The sequence below is a fragment of the Odontesthes bonariensis genome, chromosome 11 (assembly GCF_027942865.1).
Source record: "Odontesthes bonariensis isolate fOdoBon6 chromosome 11, fOdoBon6.hap1, whole genome shotgun sequence".
Taxonomy (NCBI): Eukaryota; Metazoa; Chordata; class Actinopteri; order Atheriniformes; family Atherinopsidae; genus Odontesthes; species Odontesthes bonariensis.
The window spans coordinates 12,688,520-12,707,910 of record NC_134516.1 but is presented as its reverse complement, the minus strand read 5'-3'; the positions used below and the strand labels follow the sequence as shown (position 1 = coordinate 12,707,910).

At 43.1% G+C, this 19,391-nt stretch overlaps 17 non-coding genes and 1 pseudogene across 17 annotated transcripts; 11 read left to right on the top strand and 7 right to left on the bottom strand.

The window, feature by feature from the left end:
• The first annotated feature begins 1,569 nt into the window (after positions 1 to 1,569).
• Positions 1,570 to 1,688, top strand: LOC142391997 (5S ribosomal RNA). The gene has a single exon (XR_012770671.1). It is a non-coding gene; the product is annotated as a 5S ribosomal RNA (ribosomal RNA).
• Positions 1,689 to 2,362: 674 nt separating this feature from the next.
• Positions 2,363 to 2,481, top strand: LOC142393270 (5S ribosomal RNA). The gene has a single exon (XR_012771883.1). It is a non-coding gene; the product is annotated as a 5S ribosomal RNA (ribosomal RNA).
• Positions 2,482 to 3,588: 1,107 nt separating this feature from the next.
• LOC142392383 (5S ribosomal RNA) lies at positions 3,589 to 3,707 on the bottom strand. The gene has a single exon (XR_012771038.1). It is a non-coding gene; the product is annotated as a 5S ribosomal RNA (ribosomal RNA).
• Positions 3,708 to 4,059: 352 nt separating this feature from the next.
• Positions 4,060 to 4,178, top strand: LOC142391985 (5S ribosomal RNA). Its single transcript, XR_012770660.1, has one exon. It is a non-coding gene; the product is annotated as a 5S ribosomal RNA (ribosomal RNA).
• Positions 4,179 to 5,287: 1,109 nt separating this feature from the next.
• On the bottom strand, positions 5,288 to 5,406 carry LOC142392621 (5S ribosomal RNA). Its single transcript, XR_012771263.1, has one exon. It is a non-coding gene; the product is annotated as a 5S ribosomal RNA (ribosomal RNA).
• Positions 5,407 to 5,758: 352 nt separating this feature from the next.
• On the top strand, positions 5,759 to 5,881 carry LOC142393733 (5S ribosomal RNA; annotated as a pseudogene).
• A 3,197-nt stretch (positions 5,882 to 9,078) lies between these two features.
• Positions 9,079 to 9,197, top strand: LOC142391974 (5S ribosomal RNA). Its single transcript, XR_012770649.1, has one exon. It is a non-coding gene; the product is annotated as a 5S ribosomal RNA (ribosomal RNA).
• Positions 9,198 to 9,871: 674 nt separating this feature from the next.
• Positions 9,872 to 9,990, top strand: LOC142394093 (5S ribosomal RNA). Its single transcript, XR_012772490.1, has one exon. It is a non-coding gene; the product is annotated as a 5S ribosomal RNA (ribosomal RNA).
• Positions 9,991 to 11,097: 1,107 nt separating this feature from the next.
• LOC142392568 (5S ribosomal RNA) lies at positions 11,098 to 11,216 on the bottom strand. Its single transcript, XR_012771213.1, has one exon. It is a non-coding gene; the product is annotated as a 5S ribosomal RNA (ribosomal RNA).
• A 352-nt stretch (positions 11,217 to 11,568) lies between these two features.
• Positions 11,569 to 11,687, top strand: LOC142392347 (5S ribosomal RNA). The gene has a single exon (XR_012771004.1). It is a non-coding gene; the product is annotated as a 5S ribosomal RNA (ribosomal RNA).
• A 1,107-nt stretch (positions 11,688 to 12,794) lies between these two features.
• LOC142392156 (5S ribosomal RNA) lies at positions 12,795 to 12,913 on the bottom strand. Its single transcript, XR_012770823.1, has one exon. It is a non-coding gene; the product is annotated as a 5S ribosomal RNA (ribosomal RNA).
• A 352-nt stretch (positions 12,914 to 13,265) lies between these two features.
• Positions 13,266 to 13,384, top strand: LOC142392335 (5S ribosomal RNA). Its single transcript, XR_012770993.1, has one exon. It is a non-coding gene; the product is annotated as a 5S ribosomal RNA (ribosomal RNA).
• A 1,107-nt stretch (positions 13,385 to 14,491) lies between these two features.
• Positions 14,492 to 14,610, bottom strand: LOC142392155 (5S ribosomal RNA). Its single transcript, XR_012770822.1, has one exon. It is a non-coding gene; the product is annotated as a 5S ribosomal RNA (ribosomal RNA).
• Positions 14,611 to 14,962: 352 nt separating this feature from the next.
• LOC142392323 (5S ribosomal RNA) lies at positions 14,963 to 15,081 on the top strand. Its single transcript, XR_012770982.1, has one exon. It is a non-coding gene; the product is annotated as a 5S ribosomal RNA (ribosomal RNA).
• A 1,107-nt stretch (positions 15,082 to 16,188) lies between these two features.
• Positions 16,189 to 16,307, bottom strand: LOC142393036 (5S ribosomal RNA). Its single transcript, XR_012771659.1, has one exon. It is a non-coding gene; the product is annotated as a 5S ribosomal RNA (ribosomal RNA).
• A 352-nt stretch (positions 16,308 to 16,659) lies between these two features.
• LOC142394081 (5S ribosomal RNA) lies at positions 16,660 to 16,778 on the top strand. The gene has a single exon (XR_012772479.1). It is a non-coding gene; the product is annotated as a 5S ribosomal RNA (ribosomal RNA).
• Positions 16,779 to 17,885: 1,107 nt separating this feature from the next.
• Positions 17,886 to 18,004, bottom strand: LOC142393024 (5S ribosomal RNA). Its single transcript, XR_012771648.1, has one exon. It is a non-coding gene; the product is annotated as a 5S ribosomal RNA (ribosomal RNA).
• A 352-nt stretch (positions 18,005 to 18,356) lies between these two features.
• On the top strand, positions 18,357 to 18,475 carry LOC142394068 (5S ribosomal RNA). The gene has a single exon (XR_012772468.1). It is a non-coding gene; the product is annotated as a 5S ribosomal RNA (ribosomal RNA).
• Positions 18,476 to 19,391: the final 916 nt, after the last annotated feature.

Below are 19,391 nucleotides of genomic sequence, written 5' to 3'. Positions count from 1 at the left end.
AAAGCAGATGAGGGCTTAAATACATTTTTAGAGACCCTACAGCCCTCATAAAAGTAGTAACCAAAAACAGCCCATTCATTCATCACTTTGTTTTTAGCATACAAATCGTTGACATGTTTACACCTCTAAAGCATATTTCCACATCGAATTTCAAATCCAAATTGTTGTAACACCATCTCTATGATCTTAAGAAGCGAGGTAGAGTGTCTGATCACGTTTTTAAAGTATTTCCAGGGATCGTCAGGTTACATTACAGTGGCGATTGGTAGGTCATTCATTTTCACAGCAGCATGCTAATCGTTTTTGCCAGTTTTAAGAGAATCATTCAACACAGAAAAAGTGACATCTAGCTGGCTAAATGCACCACCGATTTACCAACAGAAAGAGCTAAGAATGAAGAATATTGAACTTAGTTGAGAGAAACGGGAGCGTCAAATGTGTACTGTAGGCTATCGCTGGATTCGCCGGTTCAGCTGTTAACAGTCGCGTTAATCTGCCGGTTTTCATAGAAACATTCAACACAGCAAAAGTGACACCTAGCTGGCTAAATGCACCACCAAATTACAAACAGAAAGAGCTAAGAATGAAGAAAATTGAACTTACCTGAGGGAAACGAGAGCGTCAAATGTGTATCGCTAGATTTGACAGTTACCGGCGACCGCCATCTTGGTTTGAAATGCAGACGACCCCAGTGTGACGTCACACACGTGCGTGAGCCTGCGTGAGCCTGATCGCTCAATGATTGGTCTGTTGAGCGCTCAGCTCTGCTCAGCATTGCTCAACCATTGGCTGATCGCTGCTCAGCTCTGCTCAGCATTGCTCAACCATTGGACGGCTGACGATCGCTTTAGTACTTGGAGGAGAATTCGCCTGGGAATACCAGGTGCTGTAAGCTTTTTCAATTCCCTCTACAACCTGCAGGGGGCGCTGCTGCTCAGTCAGTCAGAAACGTTCTCTTTTACTTTTCATTTAACAGTAGATCAGAACAACTTCCTCTCTCATACTGAGAACACACTAAATTAACACCTCCTGTCTGTGCTCAAGCCTTTCACGAAAGGTCAGCTGGTCATCGTTTTTGGGAAGTACGCCGGTCAGACCTTCAGGTGGCTTATTGAAAACAATGTCGGTCTCCCATCCAAGTACTAACCAGGCCCGACCCTGCTTAGCTTCCGAGATCGGGCGTGTTCAGGGTGGTATGGCCGTAAGCGAGAGAAGCAGTCGCAAATGACGCTTTCATAGATGCACAAACAACATCTATTATTGTGTTCTGACTTGTAAGCGACAATGTTACTGTTTCAAATAGACGCAATTTATGATGATTTCAACTAATTAAGCAGCTTCGCTCTCTCTGTGTGACGATGAACACAAAAGTACACACAGGGAACAGAAGACAGGACACTAAGCTATCTGAGAGTCCCATTTTCAGCTGCAGAGAAGAAACACATGAGAGAAGAATATGGAAGAACGTGTGCAGGATCAACATCAGCCTCTCAGGCCAATTATGTGTAAAACTGGAAGACACGTATCATTCCAGCAGCTATATAATAGATATTTGTCACAGTGTCCTTGGCTTACGGCCATACCACCCTGAACACGCCCGATCTCGTCCGATCTCGGAAGCTAAGCAGGGTCGGGCCTGGTTAGTACTTGGATGGGAGACCGCCTGGGAATACCAGGTGCTGTAAGCTTTTTCAATTCCCTCTACAACCTGCAGGGGGCGCTGCTGCTCAGTCAGTCAGAAACGTTCTCTTTTACTTTTCATTTAACAGTAGATCAGAACAACTTCCTCTCTCATACTGAGAACACACTAAATTAACACCTCCTGTCTGTGCTCAAGCCTTTCACGAAAGGTCAGCTGGTCATCGTGTTTGGGAAGTACGCCGGTCAGACCTTCAGGTGGCTTATTGAAAACAATGTCGGTCTCCCATCCAAGTACTAACCAGGCCCGACCCTGCTTAGCTTCCGAGATCGGACGAGATCGGGCGTGTTCAGGGTGGTATGGCCGTAAGCGAGAGAAGCAGTCGCAAATGACGCTTTCATAGATGCACAAACAACATCTATTATTGTGTTCTGACTTGTAAGCGACAATGTTACTGTTTCAAATAGACGCAATTTATGATGATTTCAACTAATTAAGCAGCTTCGCTCTCTCTGTGTGACGATGAACACAAAAGTACACACAGGGAACAGAAGACAGGACACTAAGCTATCTGAGAGTCCCATTTTCAGCTGCAGAGAAGAAACACATGAGAGAAGAACGTGTGCAGGATCAACATCAGCCTCTCAGGCCAATTATGTGTAAAACTGGAAGACACGTATCATTCCAGCAGCTATATAATAGATATTTGTCACAGTGTCCTTCGCTTACGGCCATACCACCCTGAACACGCCCGATCTCGTCCGATCTCGGAAGCTAAGCAGGGTCGGGCCTGGTTAGTACTTGGATGGGAGACCGCCTGGGAATACCAGGTGCTGTAAGATTTTTCAATTCCCTCTACAACCTGCAGGGGGCGCTGCTGCTCAGTCAGTCAGAAACGTTCTCTTTTACTTTTCATTTAACAGTAGATCAGAACAACTTCCTCTCTCATACTGAGAACACACTAAATTAACACCTCCTGTCTGTGCTCAAGCCTTTCACGCTTGTCACTATCTTTGTCAAAAAACTGGATGCAGAGTTTACAAGGAGTTGCATTTTCAGTTACGTGGGTACTGAGTGATTGATGACATGTGACCTAATGTGCTTACAAACTTAATTAGTCATGATGGCTTTTGATCATACGAGCATCAAGTATCCAATCATTTAGTTTTCAAGCTAATTATGCATAATGTGTACTTTAGGCAGCAAAAGACTTAAGTCTTAATTTGGTATCATTTGTTAAGTGGAAGCTGTGGACAGGTTAGTTAGAAAACTCCTCCTTTAATTCATTGTGTATTAAAGGACATGTACGCTGAAGAGAAACTGATTTTGGGGATCTGTGCTCAAACTCTTTTGACCAAATGAAAAGTCAGAAGACTTTACTTTTTGGCTCCTGTTTATGTGATAAAAGACTCACAGGTGAGAAAGTGGTAAATGAAATAAAAACTAAATGTAAACATAGAACTTGCTCACTATCGCAGTAAATGACTCTGTAGCTCCTTTGCACGAGACGTGAGGACAGTGAACTCACCATGTTCACCAGGGTCTGCAGGCCTGCCAGGCGCGTCATAAATAGCACGATGAGCATGAAGAAAGACTTCTCTATTGGCCGTGAGACCCGACACTCAACTGTTGGGACATGGATTGGTCCTCACACTGTAGATAACTAACATGGGGAGATTGCCCCACTAGAACAGAAAAGATGAGCAACAGGTGCATTAGCAATCAAATCCAATTCATTAAAATGAAAATGAGTCCAAGTCATACATACAAAGCCAATTCCAAGAGATTTTCCAGGCTAAGGAAAGCAACAGGTGTTCAATATACATATCCGGTCTTGAATAGTTCAAAATAAGTCGCTGTCTGTGGGATTGTATTTGTTTACTTGTACATCTCAGTATTCTTAATGTGAAGTTTGATGGAACAGCGCCCCCTGTTGGTTAAAAAAAAAACACTTACAGCACCTGGTATTCCCAGGTGGTCTCCCATCCAAGTACTAACCAGGCCCTACCCTGCTTAGCTTCCGAGATCGGACGAGATCGGGTGTGTTCAGGGTGGTATGGCCGTAAGCGAGAGAAGCAGTGGCAAATGACGCTTTCATAGATGCACAAACAACATCTAGTATTGTGTTCTGACTTGTAAGCGACAATGTTACTGTTTCAAATAGACGCAATTTATGATGATTTCAACTAATTAAGCAGCTTCGCTCTCTCTGTGTGACGATGAACACAAAAGTACACACAGGGAACAGAAGACAGGACACTAAGCTATCTGAGAGTCCCATTTTCAGCTGCAGAGAAGAAACACATGAGAGAAGAACGTGTGCAGGATCAACATCAGCCTCTCAGGCCAATTATGTGCAAAACTGGAAGACACGTATCATTCCAGCAGCTATATAATAGATATTTGTCACAGTGTCCTTCGCTTACGGCCATACCACCCTGAACACGCCCGATCTCGTCCGATCTCGGAAGCTAAGCAGGGTCGGGCCTGGTTAGTACTTGGATGGGAGACCGCCTGGGAATACCAGGTGCTGTAAGCTTTTTCAATTCCCTCTACAACCTGCAGGGGGCGCTGCTGCTCAGTCAGTCAGAAACGTTCTCTTTTACTTTTCATTTAACAGTAGATCAGAACAACTTCCTCTCTCATACTGAGAACACACTAAATTAACACCTCCTGTCTGTGCTCAAGCCTTTCACGCTTGTCACTATCTTTGTCAAAAAACTGGATGCAGAGTTTACAAGGAGTTGCATTTTCAGTTACGTGGGTACTGAGTGATTGATGACATGTGACCTAATGTGCTTACAAACTTAATTAGTCATGATGGCTTTTGATCATACGAGCATCAAGTATCCAATCATTTAGTTTTCAAGCTAATTATGCATAATGTGTACTTTAGGCAGCAAAAGACTTAAGTCTTAATTTGGTATCATTTGTTAAGTGGAAGCTGTGGACAGGTTAGTTAGAAAACTCCTCCTTTAATTCGTTGTGTATTAAAGGACATGTACGCTGAAGAGAAACTGATTTTGGGGATCTGTGCTCAAACTCTTTTGACCAAATGAAAAGTCAGAAGACTTTACTTTTTGGCTCCTGTTTATGTGATAAAAGACTCACAGGTGAGAAAGTGGTAAATGAAATAAAAACTAAATGTAAACATAGAACTTGCTCACTATCGCAGTAAATGACTCTGTAGCTCCTTTGCACGAGACGTGAGGACAGTGAACTCACCATGTTCACCAGGGTCTGCAGGCCTGCCAGGCGCGTCATAAATAGCACGATGAGCATGAAGAAAGACTTCTCTATTGGCCGTGAGACCCGACACTCAACTGTTGGGACATGGATTGGTCCTCACACTGTAGATAACTAACATGGGGAGATTGCCCCACTAGAACAGAAAAGATGAGCAACAGGTGCATTAGCAATCAAATCCAATTCATTAAAATGAAAATGAGTCCAAGTCATACATACAAAGCCAATTCCAAGAGATTTTCCAGGCTAAGGAAAGCAACAGGTGTTCAATATACATATCCGGTCTTGAATAGTTCAAAATAAGTCGCTGTCTGTGGGATTGTATTTGTTTACTTGTACATCTCAGTATTCTTAATGTGAAGTTTGATGGAACAGCGCCCCCTGTTGGTTAAAAAAAAAAAACACTTACAGCACCTGGTATTCCCAGGCGGTCTCCCATCCAAGTACTAACCAGGCCCGACCCTGCTTAGCTTCCGCGATCGGACGAGATCGGGCGTGTTCAGGGTGGTATGGCTGTAAGCGAGAGAAGCTGTCGCAAATGACGCTTTCATAGATGCACAAACAACATCTAGTATTGTGTTCTGACTTGTAAGCGACAATGTTACTGTTTCAAATAGACGCAATTTATGATGATTTCAACTAATTAAGCAGCTTCGCTCTCTCTGTGTGACGATGAACACAAAAGTACACACAGGGAACAGAAGACAGGACACTAAGCTATCTGAGAGTCCCATTTTCAGCTGCAGAGAAGAAACACATGAGAGAAGAACGTGTGCAGGATCAACATCAGCCTCTCAGGCCAATTATGTGCAAAACTGGAAGACACGTATCATTCCAGCAGCTATATAATAGATATTTGTCACAGTGTCCTTCGCTTACGGCCATACCACCCTGAACACGCCCGATCTCGTCCGATCTCGGAAGCTAAGCAGGGTCGGGCCTGGTTAGTACTTGGATGGGAGACCGCCTGGGAATGGCTCATGACCCCCCCAAGTACATATTGCTCAACCCTGGGATCGATCGAAAATGATCAAAACGGATGGTGCCATCTGGTGGTCAAAATCCTGAAGTGTTATTTACGGAAATTGTTATGTACAAAGCCTGATTTCCTTTCTAATTTCTTGAATTTCCCCATGGGGATCAATAAAGTATCTATCTATCTATCTATTGAAATCCACTAGTCTGCTGAATGTTTTGTGTATTATTTTCATAGTTTCAGTTGATGAGATTCATATAGTCAAGTGGAAACGTGTGTAACTGTTACATTTTTGGGCTGAATTAAGAAAGGGTGTAATGTATCAGTGAATTGATGTGTTATCTTACACTATCCCAACCCTTCTGAAACCCAAGCATACAGAGACTCCAAAATACTTGAAATACTTTTACAACTTTTAATTTTCATCCAGAATGTGTTTCATTTAAAAGGCAATGCATGAAAACACAAGTATACAAGATCTGTTTGGTTTAAAGCTCGCTCACCACGACAAGGTACAGATCTACGAGCGAGAACACGAGACAAGACGAGAGACAAACATGTACTACCATTTGCAATCATTTAGTTAAACATGGAGCTGACAGACATACAAACATCACAAAGACATGAAGCTGACAAAGACAAACAAACAACACGCATGACAAAAACACAGATTATCTGAACATGAACAACCACTAAAGGGTATGTAAACTAATTGTGTTAGATCAGAACTGATTACGGTTAAAATGATTGAGGTTAGATTGGCCTTGATACTGAACATAACCCAGAACATGTTTGTATAAAAAGATAATAAAGTGCATTTTAACAGCAACATAAATAAAAAAACAAACACAAGAACTGTAAAGTGCATTATTTGTAACTTTTGAACTATATAAATAATAGATTATACTTTGAAACACAAACACACACGCACACACACACACACACACACACACAAACAAAGTTATTTACACAATTATTTACAGTTATTTACACAGTTCCCCTCTTTTCCAACTCTGCATCCACCACACATTTAAAGTGTATGAAGCTGTCGTACACCACACTGTCAAACCCAGAGGTGGTGGATTTCCTAGTGGTTGGACAGTAGGAAAAAATTTTCTGGGTGCTTCCAGCCACTTTGTCCTTGGGAGGTGTGTACCTCTTCCGCTGTCCACCACAATTAGGCACGTGGCAAGCCCCACATGGCCGCAAGGACTTGTTCGGCATGAGTGCCGAGACTGTTGGTGCAGGAGGTACAAAGCTCTGGCTGCACGATGGCCCACGAAACAGGACGGAGGGAGCCTGTGGCTGTGAGGGGAGAACCAGCAGTATGGGTGCTGCCGACACAGGGGGTGGTCCATAGGTGGATGCAGCAGGCTTTGGCTGGAGGTGGGTGGATGCAGCAGGCCCTGGCAGAATGGGGGTGGGCGCAGCAGGCTTTGGACGAGTGGAGGAGGACGACGCTGTGGGCTGAACGGGCCGTCTCACAGAAGGCACAGGCTCTGGCTCTTCAACAAATATTCTGGAAATATAAAATACACATGTAATGAGTATCGATATGACGTATGTGCTATTTGCTTTCCACAGCCAACAGGTGAAACAAAGTGCTTATGATCTGGTACAGTAAAAAGTGAATAAATGAGTAAAACTAAAAGCAGATGAGGGCTTAAATACATTTTTAGAGACCCTACAGCCCTCATAAAAGTAGTAACCAAAAACAGCCCATTCATTCATCACTTTGTTTTTAGCATACAAATCGTTGACATGTTTACACCTCTAAAGCATATTTCCACATCGAATTTCAAATCCAAATTGTTGTAACACCATCTCTATGATCTTAAGAAGCGAGGTAGAGTGTCTGATCACGTTTTTAAAGTATTTCCAGGGATCGTCAGGTTACATTACAGTGGCGATTGGTAGGTCATTCATTTTCACAGCAGCATGCTAATCGTTTTTGCCAGTTTTAAGAGAATCATTCAACACAGAAAAAGTGACATCTAGCTGGCTAAATGCACCACCGATTTACCAACAGAAAGAGCTAAGAATGAAGAATATTGAACTTAGTTGAGAGAAACGGGAGCGTCAAATGTGTACTGTAGGCTATCGCTGGATTCGCCGGTTCAGCTGTTAACAGTCGCGTTAATCTGCCGGTTTTCATAGAAACATTCAACACAGCAAAAGTGACACCTAGCTGGCTAAATGCACCACCAAATTACAAACAGAAAGAGCTAAGAATGAAGAAAATTGAACTTACCTGAGGGAAACGAGAGCGTCAAATGTGTATCGCTAGATTTGACAGTTACCGGCGACCGCCATCTTGGTTTGAAATGCAGACGACCCCAGTGTGACGTCACACACGTGCGTGAGCCTGCGTGAGCCTGATCGCTCAATGATTGGTCTGTTGAGCGCTCAGCTCTGCTCAGCATTGCTCAACCATTGGCTGATCGCTGCTCAGCTCTGCTCAGCATTGCTCAACCATTGGACGGCTGACGATCGCTTTAGTACTTGGAGGAGAATTCGCCTGGGAATACCAGGTGCTGTAAGCTTTTTCAATTCCCTCTACAACCTGCAGGGGGCGCTGCTGCTCAGTCAGTCAGAAACGTTCTCTTTTACTTTTCATTTAACAGTAGATCAGAACAACTTCCTCTCTCATACTGAGAACACACTAAATTAACACCTCCTGTCTGTGCTCAAGCCTTTCACGAAAGGTCAGCTGGTCATCGTTTTTGGGAAGTACGCCGGTCAGACCTTCAGGTGGCTTATTGAAAACAATGTCGGTCTCCCATCCAAGTACTAACCAGGCCCGACCCTGCTTAGCTTCCGAGATCGGGCGTGTTCAGGGTGGTATGGCCGTAAGCGAGAGAAGCAGTCGCAAATGACGCTTTCATAGATGCACAAACAACATCTATTATTGTGTTCTGACTTGTAAGCGACAATGTTACTGTTTCAAATAGACGCAATTTATGATGATTTCAACTAATTAAGCAGCTTCGCTCTCTCTGTGTGACGATGAACACAAAAGTACACACAGGGAACAGAAGACAGGACACTAAGCTATCTGAGAGTCCCATTTTCAGCTGCAGAGAAGAAACACATGAGAGAAGAATATGGAAGAACGTGTGCAGGATCAACATCAGCCTCTCAGGCCAATTATGTGTAAAACTGGAAGACACGTATCATTCCAGCAGCTATATAATAGATATTTGTCACAGTGTCCTTGGCTTACGGCCATACCACCCTGAACACGCCCGATCTCGTCCGATCTCGGAAGCTAAGCAGGGTCGGGCCTGGTTAGTACTTGGATGGGAGACCGCCTGGGAATACCAGGTGCTGTAAGCTTTTTCAATTCCCTCTACAACCTGCAGGGGGCGCTGCTGCTCAGTCAGTCAGAAACGTTCTCTTTTACTTTTCATTTAACAGTAGATCAGAACAACTTCCTCTCTCATACTGAGAACACACTAAATTAACACCTCCTGTCTGTGCTCAAGCCTTTCACGAAAGGTCAGCTGGTCATCGTGTTTGGGAAGTACGCCGGTCAGACCTTCAGGTGGCTTATTGAAAACAATGTCGGTCTCCCATCCAAGTACTAACCAGGCCCGACCCTGCTTAGCTTCCGAGATCGGACGAGATCGGGCGTGTTCAGGGTGGTATGGCCGTAAGCGAGAGAAGCAGTCGCAAATGACGCTTTCATAGATGCACAAACAACATCTATTATTGTGTTCTGACTTGTAAGCGACAATGTTACTGTTTCAAATAGACGCAATTTATGATGATTTCAACTAATTAAGCAGCTTCGCTCTCTCTGTGTGACGATGAACACAAAAGTACACACAGGGAACAGAAGACAGGACACTAAGCTATCTGAGAGTCCCATTTTCAGCTGCAGAGAAGAAACACATGAGAGAAGAACGTGTGCAGGATCAACATCAGCCTCTCAGGCCAATTATGTGTAAAACTGGAAGACACGTATCATTCCAGCAGCTATATAATAGATATTTGTCACAGTGTCCTTCGCTTACGGCCATACCACCCTGAACACGCCCGATCTCGTCCGATCTCGGAAGCTAAGCAGGGTCGGGCCTGGTTAGTACTTGGATGGGAGACCGCCTGGGAATACCAGGTGCTGTAAGCTTTTTCAATTCCCTCTACAACCTGCAGGGGGCGCTGCTGCTCAGTCAGTCAGAAACGTTCTCTTTTACTTTTCATTTAACAGTAGATCAGAACAACTTCCTCTCTCATACTGAGAACACACTAAATTAACACCTCCTGTCTGTGCTCAAGCCTTTCACGCTTGTCACTATCTTTGTCAAAAAACTGGATGCAGAGTTTACAAGGAGTTGCATTTTCAGTTACGTGGGTACTGAGTGATTGATGACATGTGACCTAATGTGCTTACAAACTTAATTAGTCATGATGGCTTTTGATCATACGAGCATCAAGTATCCAATCATTTAGTTTTCAAGCTAATTATGCATAATGTGTACTTTAGGCAGCAAAAGACTTAAGTCTTAATTTGGTATCATTTGTTAAGTGGAAGCTGTGGACAGGTTAGTTAGAAAACTCCTCCTTTAATTCATTGTGTATTAAAGGACATGTACGCTGAAGAGAAACTGATTTTGGGGATCTGTGCTCAAACTCCTTTGACCAAATGAAAAGTCAGAAGACTTTACTTTTTGGCTCCTGTTTATGTGATAAAAGACTCACAGGTGAGAAAGTGGTAAATGAAATAAAAACTAAATGTAAACATAGAACTTGCTCACTATCGCAGTAAATGACTCTGTAGCTCCTTTGCACGAGACGTGAGGACAGTGAACTCACCATGTTCACCAGGGTCTGCAGGCCTGCCAGGCGCGTCATAAATAGCACGATGAGCATGAAGAAAGACTTCTCTATTGGCCGTGAGACCCGACACTCAACTGTTGGGACATGGATTGGTCCTCACACTGTAGATAACTAACATGGGGAGATTGCCCCACTAGAACAGAAAAGATGAGCAACAGGTGCATTAGCAATCAAATCCAATTCATTAAAATGAAAATGAGTCCAAGTCATACATACAAAGCCAATTCCAAGAGATTTTCCAGGCTAAGGAAAGCAACAGGTGTTCAATATACATATCCGGTCTTGAATAGTTCAAAATAAGTCGCTGTCTGTGGGATTGTATTTGTTTACTTGTACATCTCAGTATTCTTAATGTGAAGTTTGATGGAACAGCGCCCCCTGTTGGTTAAAAAAAAAACACTTACAGCACCTGGTATTCCCAGGCGGTCTCCCATCCAAGTACTAACCAGGCCCGACCCTGCTTAGCTTCCGAGATTGGACGAGATCGGGCGTGTTCAGGGTGGTATGGCCGTAAGCGAGAGACGCAGTCGCAAATGACGCTTTCATAGATGCACAAACAACATCTAGTATTGTGTTCTGACTTGTAAGCGACAATGTTACTGTTTCAAATAGACGCAATTTATGATGATTTCAACTAATTAAGCAGCTTCGCTCTCTCTGTGTGACGATGAACACAAAAGTACACACAGGGAACAGAAGACAGGACACTAAGCTATCTGAGAGTCCCATTTTCAGCTGCAGAGAAGAAACACATGAGAGAAGAACGTGTGCAGGATCAACATCAGCCTCTCAGGCCAATTATGTGTAAAACTGGAAGACACGTATCATTCCAGCAGCTATATAATAGATATTTGTCACAGTGTCCTTCGCTTACGGCCATACCACCCTGAACACGCCCGATCTCGTCAGATCTCGGAAGCTAAGCAGGGTCGGGCCTGGTTAGTACTTGGATGGGAGACCGCCTGGGAATACCAGGTGCTGTAAGCTTTTTCAATTCCCTCTACAACCTGCAGGGGGCGCTGCTGCTCAGTCAGTCAGAAACGTTCTCTTTTACTTTTCATTTAACAGTAGATCAGAACAACTTCCTCTCTCATACTGAGAACACACTAAATTAACACCTCCTGTCTGTGCTCAAGCCTTTCACGCTTGTCACTATCTTTGTCAAAAAACTGGATGCAGAGTTTACAAGTAGTTGCATTTTCAGTTACGTGGGTACTGAGTGATTGATGACATGTGACCTAATGTGCTTACAAACTTAATTAGTCATGATGGCTTTTGATCATACGACCATCAAGTATCCAATCATTTAGTTTTCAAGCTAATTATGCATAATGTGTACTTTAGGCAGCAAAAGACTTAAGTCTTAATTTGGTATCATTTGTTAAGTGGAAGCTGTGGACAGGTTAGTTAGAAAACTCCTCCTTTAATTCATTGTGTATTAAAGGACATGTACGCTGAAGAGAAACTGATTTTGGGGATCTGTGCTCAAACTCTTTTGACCAAATGAAAAGTCAGAAGACTTTACTTTTTGGCTCCTGTTTATGTGATAAAAGACTCACAGGTGAGAAAGTGGTAAATGAAATAAAAACTAAATGTAAACATAGAACTTGCTCACTATCGCAGTAAATGACTCTGTAGCTCCTTTGCACGAGACGTGAGGACAGTGAACTCACCATGTTCACCAGGGTCTGCAGGCCTGCCAGGCGCGTCATAAATAGCACGATGAGCATGAAGAAAGACTTCTCTATTGGCCGTGAGACCCGACACTCAACTGTTGGGACATGGATTGGTCCTCACACTGTAGATAACTAACATGGGGAGATTGCCCCACTAGAACAGAAAAGATGAGCAACAGGTGCATTAGCAATCAAATCCAATTCATTAAAATGAAAATGAGTCCAAGTCATACATACAAAGCCAATTCCAAGAGATTTTCCAGGCTAAGGAAAGCAACAGGTGTTCAATATACATATCCGGTCTTGAATAGTTCAAAATAAGTCGCTGTCTGTGGGATTGTATTTGTTTACTTGTACATCTCAGTATTCTTAATGTGAAGTTTGATGGAACAGCGCCCCCTGTTGGTTAAAAAAAAAACACTTATAGCACCTGGTATTCCCAGGCGGTCTCCCATCCAAGTACTAACCAGGCCCGACCCTGCTTAGCTTCCGAGATCGGACGAGATCGGGCGTGTTCAGGGTGGTATGGCCGTAAGCGAGAGACGCAGTGGCAAATGACGCTTTCATAGATGCACAAACAACATCTAGTATTGTGTTCTGACTTGTAAGCGACAATGTTACTGTTTCAAATAGACGCAATTTATGATGATTTCAACTAATTAAGCAGCTTCGCTCTCTCTGTGTGACGATGAACACAAAAGTACACACAGGGAACAGAAGACAGGACACTAAGCTATCTGAGAGTCCCATTTTCAGCTGCAGAGAAGAAACACATGAGAGAAGAACGTGTGCAGGATCAACATCAGCCTCTCAGGCCAATTATGTGTAAAACTGGAAGACACGTATCATTCCAGCAGCTATATAATAGATATTTGTCACAGTGTCCTTCGCTTACGGCCATACCACCCTGAACACGCCCGATCTCGTCAGATCTCGGAAGCTAAGCAGGGTCGGGCCTGGTTAGTACTTGGATGGGAGACCGCCTGGGAATACCAGGTGCTGTAAGCTTTTTCAATTCCCTCTACAACCTGCAGGGGGCGCTGCTGCTCAGTCAGTCAGAAACGTTCTCTTTTACTTTTCATTTAACAGTAGATCAGAACAACTTCCTCTCTCATACTGAGAACACACTAAATTAACACCTCCTGTCTGTGCTCAAGCCTTTCACGCTTGTCACTATCTTTGTCAAAAAACTGGATGCAGAGTTTACAAGTAGTTGCATTTTCAGTTACGTGGGTACTGAGTGATTGATGACATGTGACCTAATGTGCTTACAAACTTAATTAGTCATGATGGCTTTTGATCATACGACCATCAAGTATCCAATCATTTAGTTTTCAAGCTAATTATGCATAATGTGTACTTTAGGCAGCAAAAGACTTAAGTCTTAATTTGGTATCATTTGTTAAGTGGAAGCTGTGGACAGGTTAGTTAGAAAACTCCTCCTTTAATTCATTGTGTATTAAAGGACATGTACGCTGAAGAGAAACTGATTTTGGGGATCTGTGCTCAAACTCTTTTGACCAAATGAAAAGTCAGAAGACTTTACTTTTTGGCTCCTGTTTATGTGCTAAAAGACTCACAGGTGAGAAAGTGGTAAATGAAATAAAAACTAAATGTAAACATAGAACTTGCTCACTATCGCAGTAAATGACTCTGTAGCTCCTTTGCACGAGACGTGAGGACAGTGAACTCACCATGTTCACCAGGGTCTGCAGGCCTGCCAGGCGCGTCATAAATAGCACGATGAGCATGAAGAAAGACTTCTCTATTGGCCGTGAGACCCGACACTCAACTGTTGGGACATGGATTGGTCCTCACACTGTAGATAACTAACATGGGGAGATTGCCCCACTAGAACAGAAAAGATGAGCAACAGGTGCATTAGCAATCAAATCCAATTCATTAAAATGAAAATGAGTCCAAGTCATACATACAAAGCCAATTCCAAGAGATTTTCCAGGCTAAGGAAAGCAACAGGTGTTCAATATACATATCCGGTCTTGAATAGTTCAAAATAAGTCGCTGTCTGTGGGATTGTATTTGTTTACTTGTACATCTCAGTATTCTTAATGTGAAGTTTGATGGAACAGCGCCCCCTGTTGGTTAAAAAAAAAACACTTATAGCACCTGGTATTCCCAGGCGGTCTCCCATCCAAGTACTAACCAGGCCCGACCCTGCTTAGCTTCCGAGATCGGACGAGATCGGGCGTGTTCAGGGTGGTATGGCCGTAAGCGAGAGACGCAGTGGCAAATGACGCTTTCATAGATGCACAAACAACATCTAGTATTGTGTTCTGACTTGTAAGCGACAATGTTACTGTTTCAAATAGACGCAATTTATGATGATTTCAACTAATTAAGCAGCTTCGCTCTCTCTGTGTGACGATGAACACAAAAGTACACACAGGGAACAGAAGACAGGACACTAAGCTATCTGAGAGTCCCATTTTCAGCTGCAGAGAAGAAACACATGAGAGAAGAACGTGTGCAGGATCAACATCAGCCTCTCAGGCCAATTATGTGTAAAACTGGAAGACACGTATCATTCCAGCAGCTATATAATAGATATTTGTCACAGTGTCCTTCGCTTACGGCCATACCACCCTGAACACGCCCGATCTCGTCAGATCTCGGAAGCTAAGCAGGGTCGGGCCTGGTTAGTACTTGGATGGGAGACCGCCTGGGAATACCAGGTGCTGTAAGCTTTTTCAATTCCCTCTACAACCTGCAGGGGGCGCTGCTGCTCAGTCAGTCAGAAACGTTCTCTTTTACTTTTCATTTAACAGTAGATCAGAACAACTTCCTCTCTCATACTGAGAACACACTAAATTAACACCTCCTGTCTGTGCTCAAGCCTTTCACGCTTGTCACTATCTTTGTCAAAAAACTGGATGCAGAGTTTACAAGTAGTTGCATTTTCAGTTACGTGGGTACTGAGTGATTGATGACATGTGACCTAATGTGCTTACAAACTTAATTAGTCATGATGGCTTTTGATCATACGAGCATCAAGTATCCAATCATTTAGTTTTCAAGCTAATTATGCATAATGTGTACTTTAGGCAGCAAAAGACTTAAGTCTTAATTTGGTATCATTTGTTAAGTGGAAGCTGTGGACAGGTTAGTTAGAAAACTCCTCCTTTAATTCATTGTGTATTAAAGGACATGTACGCTGAAGAGAAACTGATTTTGGGGATCTGTGCTCAAACTCTTTTGACCAAATGAAAAGTCAGAAGACTTTACTTTTTGGCTCCTGTTTATGTGCTAAAAGACTCACAGGTGAGAAAGTGGTAAATGAAATAAAAACTAAATGTAAACATAGAACTTGCTCACTATCGCAGTAAATGACTCTGTAGCTCCTTTGCATGAGACGTGAGGACAGTGAACTCACCATGTTCACCAGGGTCTGCAGGCCTGCCAGGCGCGTCATAAATAGCACGATGAGCATGAAGAAAGACTTCTCTATTGGCCGTGAGACCCGACACTCAACTGTTGGGACATGGATTGGTCCTCACACTGTAGATAACTAACATGGGGAGATTGCCCCACTAGAACAGAAAAGATGAGCAACAGGTGCATTAGCAATCAAATCCAATTCATTAAAATGAAAATGAGTCCAAGTCATACATACAAAGCCAATTCCAAGAGATTTTCCAGGCTAAGGAAAGCAACAGGTGTTCAATATACATATCCGGTCTTGAATAGTTCAAAATAAGTCGCTGTCTGTGGGATTGTATTTGTTTACTTGTACATCTCAGTATTCTTAATGTGAAGTTTGATGGAACAGCGCCCCCTGTTGGTTAAAAAAAAAACACTTACAGCACCTGGTATTCCCAGGCGGTCTCCCATCCAAGTACTAACCAGGCCCGACCCTGCTTAGCTTCCGAGATCGGACGAGATCGGGCGTGTTCAGGGTGGTATGGCCGTAAGCGAGAGACGCAGTGGCAAATGACGCTTTCATAGATGCACAAACAACATCTAGTATTGTGTTCTGACTTGTAAGCGACAATGTTACTGTTTCAAATAGACGCAATTTATGATGATTTCAACTAATTAAGCAGCTTCGCTCTCTCTGTGTGACGATGAACACAAAAGTACACACAGGGAACAGAAGACAGGACACTAAGCTATCTGAGAGTCCCATTTTCAGCTGCAGAGAAGAAACACATGAGAGAAGAACGTGTGCAGGATCAACATCAGCCTCTCAGGCCAATTATGTGTAAAACTGGAAGACACGTATCATTCCAGCAGCTATATAATAGATATTTGTCACCGTGTCCTTCGCTTACGGCCATACCACCCTGAACACGCCCGATCTCGTCCGATCTCGGAAGCTAAGCAGGGTCGGGCCTGGTTAGTACTTGGATGGGAGACCGCCTGGGAATACCAGGTGCTGTAAGCTTTTTCAATTCCCTCTACAACCTGCAGGGGGCGCTGCTGCTCAGTCAGTCAGAAACGTTCTCTTTTACTTTTCATTTAACAGTAGATCAGAACAACTTCCTCTCTCATACTGAGAACACACTAAATTAACACCTCCTGTCTGTGCTCAAGCCTTTCACGCTTGTCACTATCTTTGTCAAAAAACTGGATGCAGAGTTTACAAGGAGTTGCATTTTCAGTTACGTGGGTACTGAGTGATTGATGACATGTGACCTAATGTGCTTACAAACTTAATTAGTCATGATGGCTTTTGATCATACGAGCATCAAGTATCCAATCATTTAGTTTTCAAGCTAATTATGCATAATGTGTACTTTAGGCAGCAAAAGACTTAAGTCTTAATTTGGTATCATTTGTTAAGTGGAAGCTGTGGACAGGTTAGTTAGAAAACTCCTCCTTTAATTCATTGTGTATTAAAGGACATGTACGCTGAAGAGAAACTGATTTTGGGGATCTGTGCTCAAACTCCTTTGACCAAATGAAAAGTCAGAAGACTTTACTTTTTGGCTCCTGTTTATGTGATAAAAGACTCACAGGTGAGAAAGTGGTAAATGAAATAAAAACTAAATGTAAACATAGAACTTGCTCACTATCGCAGTAAATGACTCTGTAGCTCCTTTGCACGAGACGTGAGGACAGTGAACTCACCATGTTCACCAGGGTCTGCAGGCCTGCCAGGCGCGTCATAAATAGCACGATGAGCATGAAGAAAGACTTCTCTATTGGCCGTGAGACCCGACACTCAACTGTTGGGACATGGATTGGTCCTCACACTGTAGATAACTAACATGGGGAGATTGCCCCACTAGAACAGAAAAGATGAGCAACAGGTGCATTAGCAATCAAATCCAATTCATTAAAATGAAAATGAGTCCAAGTCATACATACAAAGCCAATTCCAAGAGATTTTCCAGGCTAAGGAAAGCAACAGGTGTTCAATATACATATCCGGTCTTGAATAGTTCAAAATAAGTCGCTGTCTGTGGGATTGTATTTGTTTACTTGTACATCTCAGTATTCTTAATGTGAAGTTTGATGGAACAGCGCCCCCTGTTGGTTAAAAAAAAAACACTTACAGCACCTGGTATTCCCAGGCGGTCTCCCATCCAAGTACTAACCAGGCCCGACCCTGCTTAGCTTCCGAGATCGGACGAGATCGGGCGTGTTCAGGGTGGTATGGCCGTAAGCGAGAGACGCAGTGGCAAATGACGCTTTCATAGATGCACAAACAACATCTAGTATTGTGTTCTGACTTGTAAGCGACAATGTTACTGTTTCAAATAGACGCAATTTATGATGATTTCAACTAATTAAGCAGCTTCGCTCTCTCTGTGTGACGATGAACACAAAAGTACACACAGGGAACAGAAGACAGGACACTAAGCTATCTGAGAGTCCCATTTTCAGCTGCAGAGAAGAAACACATGAGAGAAGAACGTGTGCAGGATCAACATCAGCCTCTCAGGCCAATTATGTGTAAAACTGGAAGACACGTATCATTCCAGCAGCTATATAATAGATATTTGTCACAGTGTCCTTCGCTTACGGCCATACCACCCTGAACACGCCCGATCTCGTCCGATCTCGGAAGCTAAGCAGGGTCGGGCCTGGTTAGTACTTGGATGGGAGACCGCCTGGGAATACCAGGTGCTGTAAGCTTTTTCAATTCCCTCTACAACCTGCAGGGGGCGCTGCTGCTCAGTCAGTCAGAAACGTTCTCTTTTACTTTTCATTTAACAGTAGATCAGAACAACTTCCTCTCTCATACTGAGAACACACTAAATTAACACCTCCTGTCTGTGCTCAAGCCTTTCACGCTTGTCACTATCTTTGTCAAAAAACTGGATGCAGAGTTTACAAGGAGTTGCATTTTCAGTTACGTGGGTACTGAGTGATTGATGACATGTGACCTAATGTGCTTACAAACTTAATTAGTCATGATGGCTTTTGATCATACGAGCATCAAGTATCCAATCATTTAGTTTTCAAGCTAATTATGCATAATGTGTACTTTAGGCAGCAAAAGACTTAAGTCTTAATTTGGTATCATTTGTTAAGTGGAAGCTGTGGACAGGTTAGTTAGAAAACTCCTCCTTTAATTCATTGTGTATTAAAGGACATGTACGCTGAAGAGAAACTGATTTTGGGGATCTGTGCTCAAACTCCTTTGACCAAATGAAAAGTCAGAAGACTTTACTTTTTGGCTCCTGTTTATGTGATAAAAGACTCACAGGTGAGAAAGTGGTAAATGAAATAAAAACTAAATGTAAACATAGAACTTGCTCACTATCGCAGTAAATGACTCTGTAGCTCCTTTGCACGAGACGTGAGGACAGTGAACTCACCATGTTCACCAGGGTCTGCAGGCCTGCCAGGCGCGTCATAAATAGCACGATGAGCATGAAGAAAGACTTCTCTATTGGCCGTGAGACCCGACACTCAACTGTTGGGACATGGATTGGTCCTCACACTGTAGATAACTAACATGGGGAGATTGCCCCACTAGAACAGAAAAGATGAGCAACAGGTGCATTAGCAATCAAATCCAATTCATTAAAATGAAAATGAGTCCAAG